Source organism: Leuresthes tenuis, unplaced genomic scaffold (genome assembly GCF_036924035.1).
Source record: "Leuresthes tenuis unplaced genomic scaffold, fLeuTen1.0.hap1 SCAF_20, whole genome shotgun sequence".
Lineage (NCBI taxonomy): Eukaryota > Metazoa > Chordata > Actinopteri > Atheriniformes > Atherinopsidae > Leuresthes > Leuresthes tenuis.
Genome location: NW_027325374.1, coordinates 11,366,635 through 11,380,558, shown reverse-complemented (window position 1 = coordinate 11,380,558; position 13,924 = coordinate 11,366,635). Strand labels below are relative to the sequence as shown.

General features: G+C 37.3%; 1 protein-coding gene across 2 annotated transcripts in view; it reads right to left on the bottom strand.

Annotated features, from left to right (window-relative positions):
- Nucleotides 1-13,924, bottom strand: part of LOC140278237 (zinc finger protein 385D-like) — a 74,954-nt gene that overhangs the window by 12,282 nt on the left and 48,748 nt on the right. The gene's annotated exons all lie outside the window — the stretch shown is intronic.

The following is a 13,924-nucleotide window of genomic DNA, read 5'->3' as shown; positions in this document are numbered from 1 at the left end:
TAAGGATAAAAACTTTGCGGTTATTGAGGGCGGAGAGGAGATTTGGCTTTTGCAGGGTGGAAAATGTCAGGAGGAACTTAATGAGACAGAATACAGGAAAAGTGCCTGGTAGCAGGTGTCTTCTGCCAAGAAAAACTGAATAATGTAGACTGATGAAACTTGATAACATACCAGAATGAAGAGAAAAAAACATTTCAAGAAAGCTATGCGAGAAAGACAAAATTTTTTCAAGGATTTTTTCATTGAAAACAAGCAATTTTCTGTCAGATGAATAAAGATAATGACAGACAATAATTAAATAAATGAGAAAAAAAATCACTTTATGCACTATAATTCTAAAATATTCTTGAGTTTAAAAAAAAAAAGCAGGAGTCTGTTGTGAAGTTAGAGTCACATCATTTAATTTCATACAACACAAAAGCTACGCAACAGGAAGGCAATTTTCTTTGATTTCAAGATTTATCTCTGGAGATGAGGCAGATTTAAAAGAATTAGCATGTTTTCACTGATCTGACCTAATTTTCAAAGAAAACTTCAAACCGAGCACCGACACAAAAGGGAAAGGGATAAAGCAAAGATTTTCCAGGTGAAAGTCACTGGGTATATGTGTGGCAGTGAATAAGCAGAAAGATAAAAGCCTGCTTTAAATTTGACAATGTAATCAGAAGGCTTAGAAGAAAGTGAAATATAAATTTGTTCAACATGACTGATGAAGTTCATACTATCAGCTCTGTGATGATAGATGTAAGTGGTGCTTTGAGCTTTGGGATAGGTATCCCACCCAACTCCTGGTGCAGGCCATGGTCATCTCCCGCCTTGACTACGGTAATGCTCTCCTAACTGGTCTCCCAGCCTGTACTATGAAACCTCTGCAGATGGTCCAGAACGCAGCGGCGCGTCTGGTCTTCGGTCAGCCTAAAAGAACACACGTCACCCCTCTGTTCATTGAACTCCACTGGCTACCCTTAGCCGCCCGCATCAAATTCAAGTCACTGATGTTAGCCTACAAAGTGCTTAATGGAACGGCTCCCATCTACTTGAATGCTCTTGCAAAGGCTTATGTCACAACTCGGTCCCTCCGTTCGTCCCAGGATTGTCGTCTAGCAGCTCCTACACCACGCCTAAGACAATCCAAACTCTTTTCATGTGTCGTCCCACGATGGTGGAATGACCTACCGAGCGCTACCAGAACAGGGGCGTCCCTGTCTATCTTCAAGAAACTCTTGAAAACCCAGCTGAGAGAGAGCACCTCCTATCCTAGCACTTACCTTGCACTTACCTACCCCCTCTATCTTTGCACTTTATCTTTCTGCACTTCCTTCTATGCCTGCACCCTATCTCTACTCTGTCACCTCTGACAGAGTCGGACTAGTGGGTTCCTTCTATGTAGTTTATTGTTAGCTTTTTATATAGCTTGTTATATCTTCATTTGTAAGTCGCTTTGGATAAAAGCTAAATACATAAACATAAACATAGTACAGATGTCATGACGACTGATACTTTGGTAACAAGTTAATTCCAAAATTCTTACAATGTTTCTGTACTCTATTTCTTTTTTTGCGTGTGCTTGTGTGTGTTGGTTTACAAATATATAGCAGTATATAGCAGCTAGAGATATTGGGCAATAACAGCAACATGTAGACATAGGGTTGAAAGTGCAGGTACAGCAACATGCATAAGAGTGATAGTAATATATTCCCCAAATGTCGGATATTAGAGACGAGCCACAACCAACCAAAAGATTCAAATAATATAGGACTGCATTTTGATTTAAACTGAGATCTACATAATATCGAAGGTATTTCTGCTGTCAGTGGGAGTGTATAGGATTCAGTGATGTCTACAGTCATGGCAAAAATGGCCGGTAAAAATGTTAAAACGCAAAAGGCGCCAGTGTTTTGTTTATCTATTTTTAGGCTACTGTGGAAAGATGGACAGGAGGACAACCTGCATCACCTGTGGATAAAAATGCCTCTTTATAACACAACAAAATACAACAGTTCTTATTTTCACATGATTCAATTCAATACATAGTCAATAATACAGAGCTATGATTAGGGATGTTACAACACACCGATACAAATAATAATCATGATAATGAAAAATAATGAGATAATGAGATTAATAGTGTTGATAGCTTGATATCAGTAAATAAAATCTAAATATTATTGAATACAGAATGATTTTTGCAGTTTTGAAAGTCTGTTTCCTATTAAAAAAGGGGTCCAGAAAGTTTGGTATGATAATTATGTCGTGAACAGACATTGAGAAAGCCCTAATTATGTATTTTATATTGATTTTAGCTGAAGATGACCCAAAATGTAACACACTGGAGCTGTTGTCTCTTTTTTTCTAAACTGTCAGAAATTAAAGTCAGATTAAGAACTGATAAACTAACTTTACCTGGAAAAAGACAACAAGCAAACGTTATGATTCCTCCTGACGAACATCTTTTGCTCAAAATTGTCTCAAATAATTTATTAGTTTTAAGACATTTCATTCAAGTATAAGCTGAACGATAATGATTCCTCCATTCAATAGTTCTGTCACTGTCATCCAGAGAACAACACTGTTCGCCCTTCTAATAAGTACTCTTAAAAAGAACAGAAAAGTTGCGGATACATTTGAATAAAAAGCACTAAAACGATGACGCAAGAAGATGGAACAATTGAAAGAATACATTTCCACATCTACTTATCAGAATGCCTCTCAAATCTCAAACCAGACACTGCACAAAATTAAACTGGTGGTCAGGGACACCGATAACAAACATAAGAACAAATATGTCCAGGCTACATCGGTGTATTTAGTGTATTCAGTGATTTCCCACAGCACCATGCATCTATTTAAAAGTAGATTGATAAGAGGCAATTATAATTGTTTATTTGATTCTGCATTCGTAATGTGCAGCCTTGACTACTCTGGACTGCACACATACACATTAAAAAACACACAATTAGGACATGTTTACAGATTTGATTTAGAAATGATTCATTTTAAAGCTCCACCATGACCGTTAACATATTGCGAATGCCAGTAAAGTAAATCGAATGGCATTATACTAAACTGAGAGTGGGTGACATAGAGACCGACAGAGACAACCACAGTCATTTTTTTCCCCCCTCTGCTAGGGGCCGACGTGCTTAATCTGCCAGTCAGAATGACTTTCGGGGACATTGATTTCCTCTCCTACAAAAATCTAAAATTGATCTGGGTAATCTCCTATGCACATAGTCACAAAACTCATCAGGGTGAGACATTTAATTAATTGCGTTTTGCTCAGAACAAACCAGAAACTGCCATAATTTGTGAGCAGTTTCACTGCATCTGGCAACAGGAGGTTCAAGTTAACCATCTTGTTTGCATCCAGAGAGGGTCACAGAAGTTTAATTTGACAAAATGAACTAATGCTGTAGTTATTAGTGTCATCTAATCACGCTGGGGATATTTAAACCACAAGGTCTTGATATGTTTCCATAAATAGTCACTCATCACTTTAACTTCATGACCTCAAACCCATGAACTCAATTACTGTAGCCATGAACTAAAAAAAGTCAAGTGGGATTTAGTTTAACCACATGAAATAACCTTACATACAACTGCAAGGCCTGCATGACAATGAATATTTGCTAAGAGGCCCTTTTATGGATAATCCATTAGGACTGTGTTATGGTTAAATTAAATCAAATTATCACATGTGTGTGGGAACTGTGAATCTGGACATCAGCCAGATCAGTTAGTGGGAATTTCAGATACCTTTCTGGCCAAACTGGATAGATCATAATGCACATGATCTATGTCCCAAAAACTGAAGCTATTCCAGCCATAGAGCACCTTTCATAAGATGAATGGATCACTACCGTGAAAGTAACTGGAGCCTGGATTTCGAGCCTGCACATCATTCCTAATGATGAAAGTTGCTCTTTGGCACATACTATACACTGAAAAATGTTTCCCCGTCTTTATCCATGATGTACACCAAAGCTGCTCTCTCCTGCAAAGTTGGGCACAGGGCATTGACATTCTTCCCATAGTGAGAGTGTGCAATTGAAATGAAACAAAAATGCAGCAAAATCAAATTAACTTATGGATATTTTATACTTTCCAAATGTATCAAACATATTACATTCCAACTGAGTTAATTCATGGGGTTTGTGATACTCGGAAACTGTGATTCACAGTTTTTAAACTCCCATTTGTCTTCCAGTGGTGATTCCATGCTAAGATTTGCCCTGATTCTTTTTTAATGAATTTTGTCATTTGACATTAAATTACTGTCATACCTGACTGTCATTGATGACTATTGAATGTTTCTCACTGCCTATACCAAACAGGTAGTAGATATCTGTTTTATCTATGTGTGTAATGTAAAAATTGAGGGTAAACCATAGACTGTAAATCAGAAGTAAATAAGTAAAAATAATATGACAATAATTAGATGCTCTATTTAATTTCACAAGGATTTTAGGGGAATAAAATAAGTTTTAAATACAGTATGCATCTAATGGCTACATATGGCACTAAAAGTATGTGCAGAACTGCTTCTGATCATTGCTACCCACTGTGATCCATTCAAAGTATTGACACAACCATTTCGCAGATTTTTCTTTCATTAAATTATATTAAACACGTTTGCAATGGAGTTCTGCTGTAATTTCCTCTGACTTTAATTGTTAACATCATTACTTTGGCAAAGCTAGTTATATGCAGGAGCATCACACTGGGACACAGCTTAATTTTTGATGGCCCCTGTCCACCCAAAGAAACATTAAAACCACCCACTTCCACAAGATTTGGGCTGGATCCTGTGGGGCCAGGACGACGCCAATCAGACTGTAACCGACTGGTATGAGGCAAATAAATGCATGAGGCAAAAACTTATTCATGAGCTAATCGTCAGCACTGAAGACAGTAAACAACAATGTTTTGTATGTTATGGGGCTTGTGCAGGTAGAGTAAGAATTGTAGAAATTTTGCTTTAGCATAGGCCTTTGTTGGTTGGCAAAATGCAAAGATTGAAACTGCTGTGACTGTCTTGCCACAATAAATATGAATCTATATTTTTTAAATGAGCCAGTTCCTATGTGCTCATTTTCATTCTGATTCTTTTCTTTAAGCAGAAAAGCTGGGTGAGTAGGTCACAGCAGCCAACCTACCGGTAATGAGAAGGTGTAGGCATATGGGCTTATGAGAAGGAAATTACAGAATCTTGAGAGAAAACGACAGGCTTAATCTCTATTATTTCCAAAATTAGCTTCTTGGTGACTCAACATCATGGCATCTTTTCATGATGTGTGGAAAAGAAAAGGATGAGAGGCTTTTCTAGCAGCAAACACATCAGAGAATAAGCTGCAATAGCTCTTTTCATGGTACACCCTTTTCTTGAGATTATCTGTTTGGGCCAGGCTCTCTGTCTTTACTCTGAACCAACACGGTGGCACAGGGGGAAGGTTTCTGAGAGCTCACATCCCCTGATAAATTTTATCTTTGTGGTGTTAATGTTTAGTGATCGGGCTGCATCTTAATTTCACCTGATTTTATGTTAAAAGCAAATAAAATATTCTGTCGTACTATTATTAACATATTCACTGGATGTGCTGCAGATTCTGTCAAGAAGATGAGATACACTGAGGTCCCCCTTATTAATCTTCTGGAGGACAAAATGGAGAAGAAGGTGGAGATTCAAGTTGGTGTGTTTTTTCTGGTTACTAAAATGGCACACGTGACACGTTCTGTTTATGACTGTTACAGTATGATATCCAGTTTTATCCAGAGAAGTTACCACACCAGAAGTGAATCCAGTGTATTTGGAGACACTGCAGTGTCCACATCTTTTCACATGTTTTCTCACAAGATGCCGGAAAAGAAAGCCCTCCACTTGCTGAGGATCCTGCTAAGGCCGCCCTTTTGAGTGGTGACTGTGCTATATATTATGTTATATAATATTTGAGAGACCACATAAATATGAGACAGTATGTTGGTAGGTGCATTTTTTCTTCAGGATTTTCTCTCCCATTTTCGTTCACAGTTACAAATATAATTTTCTAAGCCAAAGGGGACTTTAATATTTAATATGACAGTAAAAAGAAGAATTAACTCATGATTACCAACATGCACTGTATTACCCTTTTTATAAATACAATGTCCTCTGCTCAGCCACTTTTGCTACATAACATAAATATCACAGTCGCTACTGAAAATTGTGCACATTTAGGGAGCAGATCAGAAATTTCCCCTTAACAAGGATTAATCTTTAGCAGAACAGCAGTCAATCATAATTCATTTCTATAGAGCAGGCAAGATTTAGCACTAGGAAATGTGTAGTTCACATGCAAAAGAAGTGTCTTCTTGTTTGACAGGAGTTAGCTGTTAAGCCTGCGAAACACATTTTCAGATCATGAAAATTAAATGGCATGTTTTCTACTTTATAGTAGCATGAATCACACAGCTTTTCTAAGTCATAAAACATAAGTGCTTGGTGCACTGCGCTTTTGCTGTAATGATGATGCCATTCATTGCTTACACAACAGGCATAGCGCTAGGAATTTATGATGCGCTCTGGAGGATGAATTAGCATCCATTAAAACTGCCACTGACAGCTCCGCTATGAGCTCGTTCCACTGGAACCAAAAAAGGAAAAAGAGGTGAGTGAAGGTCTAATTTCCACGATGGCATGAAATACTGCCCCCGCTGGGCTCTGTGTGGTCTTTAAATAAATCATCTTTATTGTGACAAAGCACATTTGGGCCATCACTGACAGCCAACAGGCAAATTCTCCAGCTGTTTGTCAGTGACTATTAAAACGCATACAGCTGCAGCTGGCAGAGCCAGTGGCTTCAGGAGAATTGCACCATCCAGCCCTGATCAGGCTGCCTGTGGTAATCTGTCCTACTTTTGAGTGAAGCACTGTGGGCCCATTTTCACCCAAGGGTCCATAAACTTTTATTGAATATGGTCAAGGTGAAGTCCAGGACGAGCCTGCTTTGGTCAAAGAAAACAATCAGATGATACTGCTGCACATAAACTCACACATCTCGTAAAGTCCAAACAGGAGAATTACACAAAAAATATAAAGAGTATCAGAATTTACAACAGACTTTTCATCTATAATACAGTTAAATCTCAAAAATGATATTTATTAATTTTCAGTTTTCATAAGTAATTAAAATGATGTTTTGGGTATTTTCTGGAAGAGTATTTTATGAGAAGCTCTCCTCCGTGCCAAACAAAATGAATGCACATGATGAACTCTGTTATCTTTTTCGAATTTACATTACAACAAAAAAAAAACAAGAGCTGAAGATGAGGTGTTGCTCATAGGAAGTGATGTTTGTCGCGTTTCCATTAGCGACCCTGTGCCTTTGTCATAGCCTGCTGCACATCTGTATCAAACACACTTGAAATAAACTGCCACCATCTGCTTGAACTGAGATAAGAGTCCAATCAGACCTGCTGAACGACAAATGTGTAGCACATCTTTATTGGAGATGGAATTTCAAGTCTGTGCAGAGCTTTATACGCCTCATGAACTTGGTAATTAGCAGCTTTTCTGTCTTGATGCCCTCTCTAAGCTGCAGTAAATACGACATCTGCCTGGTGGAATAAGCCTGAAGGATTGTAGAGTATCAGCTCCAGAAATGACTGTCTCAACCCGAAAGACAGCGACATTAAAGATGATGTACTTAATCTGATATTACAGAACAGAATATATCTATTCATTTGAAAAAAACGCCAATATTTGTCAAACTTGCAGTTCACAGCACTAAAAAATATAATAATTAATATCATTATCCCTTAGTGAGCTTAGCATTCAAGGAAGGGATTTCTTTTTTTATTACTAATCTATGATTTACTAACTAAGATTTACTAATCTTTGTACTACTGCTGATTACACGATTATTCACCACCAAATTAGAGCATTTCTTTAATTCCTATCTTCATATGGCTGTGACAGCTGTTGTGCAACACTTGTGAGAGGATAAATTGTGTGAATAAAGAGCTTCTCAAATAATGTTGCTCTGTTTGTAGGACAGAGGAAAAATATTATTATTCAGGTTCATATTTACATTCCTTCATTTTCTAAAATGGTAGCTTTTCACAGATACCACACAGGTGGACAGTGGCTGGCTGTCAGTCCAAAAGCTTTGTCCTATTATTATTTGTCTACATATTGGACTCTAATGACTCGCCTCGATTTCTGTGCGCTGTCCAATCTTGAGCTCTGAAAGATGAAAAATGAGTTTGTATTTCAGAGTAAAAAGTCAAAGATCAAAGTAAACAGTCTTTTTGATCTGAGTCAAAGAGCAAATCTTAAAGATTTTATCAGGTAACCAGGTTCATGCTCATATGGCCTGTGTCGATGCATCAGGAAACATGTTGTGCCTCTGTTCTTGGTCAGTTCAAGTTCAAGTGCACGCTAAGAGGTATTCATATTGCTTTAAAAATCCTTTAACACAAAATAAATTGTATCCTGGCACATATTGTATACTGACACCTTTAGACAAGAAAATTATGCAGTAAAACTTTTCCATTAGAAAGCACTTAAATTTGTAGTCAACATTTTGGCATTTTTGGGTAATGGCAGGTCCTCTGGCAGCCTTGTATTTCAGCTAGAATATCTTCAGCATATTTTCTGTTTATACTTTCAAGGCGTGCCTTTGGATTTTGATATATAATTTTTTTGTTTATGTCTGTGCTTCAGCAAAATACCAAAACATTAATGAGTTCTGCTGAGACTGGGTAGAGGCTCTGCCACATGCTCAAAATTCCTGATTGAAAAACATGCGGTATCCTCAAGAGTCCACTTCCCAGAGGAAAAATATTGTAACGGATCACATTAGTTTGACGCTATGTGCTGGATCCCATTTAGACCAACAAGAAAATTTCGGAAAACAAGTGGAAATTAAACCAAACACGTGTGATAGAGAGGGACTTAAAAATATAGTTACATTTAATAATACTCCTCAAGAGATTTACACTTAAAAAAGAACACTCAACCTCTTTGGACCAGAAGTATCTACAGACAGTTTCTTGAAAATTTGGGCTTAGGTTTATCAATACTGAATACTTTTCAGGATACATTCAATTTTAATAACATTTCATACATCGTACTTTTCATACCTTTAGGAGATAAAACACTCTAGTTAGTGGAGGCAGGTGCCATTTGGATCATTATACAGTCTGATAACTGTTGACACAAAAACATGAACAGACTCCTCAGATGCACGTTGACAGGATAATGTTGATTGTTTAGACTTAATTTCATCCTCCATTCTAAGCCTTTGCTACAGAAGCTCATAGCTTTTTTGCTTTTTGCTAGTTTGTACATCCAAATGTTGATGTCTTCACCACATAAGAGAATGGGGGAAAAAAGTGAAAAAACTATGTTCGGACACAATGCAAAACAAACAGAGGTGGTGCTTGAAGATGAGGTTGGGGGTGACTGGATGCAGGATTACCTGGAGCTCCATTGGTAGATGCATTTATACATCCATGTGAATTAAAACATTTTCAACTTCACTCAAAGTGGCTATATAAATTTGCATAATAAAGATACAAAAAGTAAGAGAATCATGAGAGTAACTGGAGGAAAAGGGATATTCTAATTACGGTTTAATTTTGTTAGTAGTCAGAGTAGATCCACAACACTGCAACTCGTCTGTTAGTATAATACCACAAACATACACAGAAATATTAAAAGGTGTAATAGATCAGTTAGCAAAGTTGAAGACGATGAAAAATGTTCTTTAGAAATGTGCACCACAGCCACCTTCTCTGTATGTTATCTATACACTGTCAAACTAGTAAACTTATCAAGATGTAAGAATGCACATATTTCTTACTGCTTTGTGCTTTAAATTGAGATGTTACCAGGGACAGATGCATACAACTCAGATTAGTTCAATAACATAAACTGCGTGTTGCACAAAGGTAGAAATGTGCATACATGGTCTTTTTGGCATATTTATAAAGCTACATGTACTTATGGTCCTCTTTTGATAAATCTCAAACATTGGTTGTCCTTTATAATATAATTATCATATTACTTAATAGGTGTTAACACTACCCTCATGGGTCATTTACATATATTAACACCTGAAAGCAACAGAAAAGAAGAAGCCCAATCTTATAGAATGTGAGCAGAGATACTCATAAAAATAAAAAGCAGATTAAAAACTCCTGAATGATTAACGGAAGCAGTCAAATTTGTAAGGTTGGAGGACGGAAGAACCCTGCAGAAATAAAAAAAAGTAAACATCTGTATTACAGAAACGATGCAAAACAGCTCATCACCTCACACGCACAACTTCAATTCCAACAATTCCTCACACACCTCAGAAAGAATAGCTCGATGAAAGAGAAAGCCTCGCACCAGCCATTTATCATAATGTTCCAGAAAATCAGGGCACTCTCAATACCATTTATCTTAAAGTTATCAAGGTCTTCCAACAAAACCAGAGCAATCACCTGTCTTACAGGTGTAGATAGTCATAGCACCAACAAATAAATTAAGACTATATTATAAAAAATACAGATGACAAAAAAAATATAAAAAATCCCATCACACTCAGCCAGCTCAGTGAAACTGTCTTTGTTTCATGTTAAATCTAGTTGCCCCTTTTTCTGCTCACTGTATGAGGCTTAAATTGTGAAGAAAGCACACCATGCAAATCTTCTAACATATACTGTATATAAATACAAAGGTTCGTGTAGGAGGAGGCACACACATGGTTTTTGTGAGGGTGCATTGGTTATGCAACTGAACCCTGGATTCCTAAACTTTTGGAAGTCCATTCCATGGCATCATATGTCACGTCTAGAGTGATGAATACATTTTCACAGGTAAAGGAGGGTACAATTTGGGAATGTAGGTTTATCCATTAGAGAAAATAAAGAAATCCAGTTTCATTTGACTCACAGGAGCTAAAAATGAGGCAATATAATCTATGACACACAGGTAGTTGTCTGCTGTATCCTCTCCTCACAATGTAGCAAACAGACAGCTGATGTCATCTCCTCACAGTCCTAATGGTTGCAACAGCACACGTATGGCCACTTGATACCCTTTTTTCCTGGCAGTTTCAGAATATATGACAGAAATCTGTGGCATCTGCCTAAAACCATTAAAATGCCTTAATTAAGCCAGCCCTGGCATATAGCTCCGCTCCAAGGATACATCTGTAAAAACACTGCCCTCATTTTTCACACAGGATGTGAGTCACTCAGAGACTCTAAATGTACAACAAAGTCTAATATAATGAAAAAACAGGAAATGAACATGTAACTTGTCATCTTTTACCGCCCCCCTGATGCTATTAAACTAATTATGCCACTATCAATATGCTTAATAGATTCACACACATTAAATTCACATCAATCAGCCCACATACATAAAGATAGTAAACAGTGTGTGTCATCAGATGTGAGACATCAACACATTCTGTCTACTGCACAGAAAAAGTTACATTAAAGAATTTTTTTCTTTAATGTAAAGAGAACAACAACTCTTAATGAATCACTTTTCACCCTTGTCCTGTCAGCATTTCCAGCTTAGGTCATGTATCTGTTCAAGCAGCTGTAGCCTCTGCTGCCCATGCATGTCATCATATGCAAACAGTAGGTTGTTTCTATGATGATTAGCCACTGGAGAATTAAAATGTGTTTGTAAATGGGAAAAAAAATGGCAGTGGCACCTATTAAACCCTGTTAAACACTGTGGGGATTTTTCAAAACAAAAATCAGATCCCACTAATGGTTAATAGTCAATATTTCTAAATTTAGGTTTTGATTTGGGAGGACTTAATGAATTTAGAAGGGAAATAATGCCCCGTTTTGGTCCTCTTTTAAGTGTGTATGTGTGTGTGTGTGGGTGTGTGTGCATGCATGTGTGTGAATGTGTGTGCGTGTCTCCCTCAGTTATTACCAGTCATGCTAATCAAACTCACACTGACAAGACACAGACTGATTAAGGCTGTCTGACAGGGCAAATGTAAATAGTAGCCCATTATGATTCAAGCTTTGACTGCACCAGACGAAAAACAAACTGGAATTACACAAAGTTATGAAGCCTGCCACATATAATAACAATATTTTCAAATGCAGAAATGGTGCATCATAGAGGTTCATGACATTTGTTTTGCTGTCATGAAGTATTATCCATACAAGACACACAGATTCATGCTAGTCAGTGAAAACTGACTGCAAAGAAAGGTTGCTCCCTGATAGGTTATATACACATCTATCTTTAACTCCTGCGCTCAACATGTTCTGTTACAGGAGCGAAGGTACGTCACACCGTTTTGCATGTTGGTTATCTGTTATCTTTTGCTTTGTTTGGCAAAAAAGGTGGTCAAAGTGGTCCAATCTGGTGGACAAGGGATGAGGTGGGGATGGGTTAGAGGAGAAAAAAAATCAACTTTCTGGCAGACACTGAATGGTAATGCCAAGTAACATAATAAACAATCTACATCCATAATTTGAACTGGATTATTTACTGCTCACATTGCAAATTGCAAACTATATTTTTTGACAGTGCAGATGCACTTTGTGTGAGTTTAAAAGTTACAAATCAAAACAAAGCAAATTAACATTTTTTTTTCAGTGGCTTTACAGGCTGTTGTGTTGAATTCAAACTGAATTCAATTCTGAATCCTGACCTGTTTTGGCCCAATTATTAATCTAAACAAAACTCATATATGTCCTTATTTTTTAATCAAGCCATAGGCAATTTTGGGGTTTATTACCTTATCCCAGGGGTGCTGGAGTCTGTTCCAGCTGTCATGAGGACAGAGGCAGAGCACACCTGACAAGTCGTCAGTCCATTACACAGCCAGCCAAAGAAAAATGTGTGCTTACTCTCTCATTTAAGGTAAATTAGAATCACCAATAAACCTAATGTGTATGATTTTGGACAATGGGAAGAAGCAGGTGTAGTCAGAAAAAAACCCTACAAAGCCACAAAGAAACCATGCAAACTCAGTAAGGCCTCACAGCGAACCACCACATCACTGTGCAATCCCAGAGAGCCCACTGTTCACTACATTGATAATAATATATGTAATAATAACAAGAGGAATTGGATTAAGACATGACTTTAGAGGTCAGTCCTACAGTCAGTGTCTAAAGACACAATTTCTGTCAGTTTGCAGGTGAGGTTTTGCATACTGAATGCAAGTGCAAATGAGATCCTCGAAACAATCCTCGAAATCTGGTTAAAAACCAAAACAGAGCTGTGTGTGGACCAAACCACTGTGACACATAAGGGCAAATATTAATAATCTGTCCTCTAAAACAATTAGATTTGTGTCGATAAGCTCAAAAACTTTCAGTGCATAGTAATCATCTTCATTTACAACAAAACGAAGAAACAAAGGTGGTGGAATCCAGATCTGAAAGACCACCTGACTTCTACCAACAGTAAGCAGATATATATTTTCTACACGTTGGATTTTCTGTTGTCACATAATCAATGTTCAGAAACATACACTAATTCTGAAAAGAATGTTTTCAGATAAAAGTAAGCTGGCAACAGAAAACAACTCTAAATTGCTGATTTTCAAACATCAGCTTATCAAACAGCAACACAACCTTTCACTGCACCGCTGTGGCACAAATTAAATAAAATGCTCTCACTGACCAAGCTAGTACAGTAAGCTAATTACATGTGATCACAGAGACAATTTGCGCAATCGGTATAGCAATTCAAACCACACTGTTCCATATTTGTTACCCTTCAGTTAGAATAATGAGTCGTTAATGCTGTATAATGATGCCCCCAGTCAGGAAATTAATGATCCCATCGTGAAGTTTCTGCTCAATCATATTAAAAAACTTTTTCTACAATACAAAAAAAACGAGTACTTGCTTTCTTTAAATCTCTTTCCCCCCAACAGACTACAAATAAGTCATCATAGCTGAGATAATG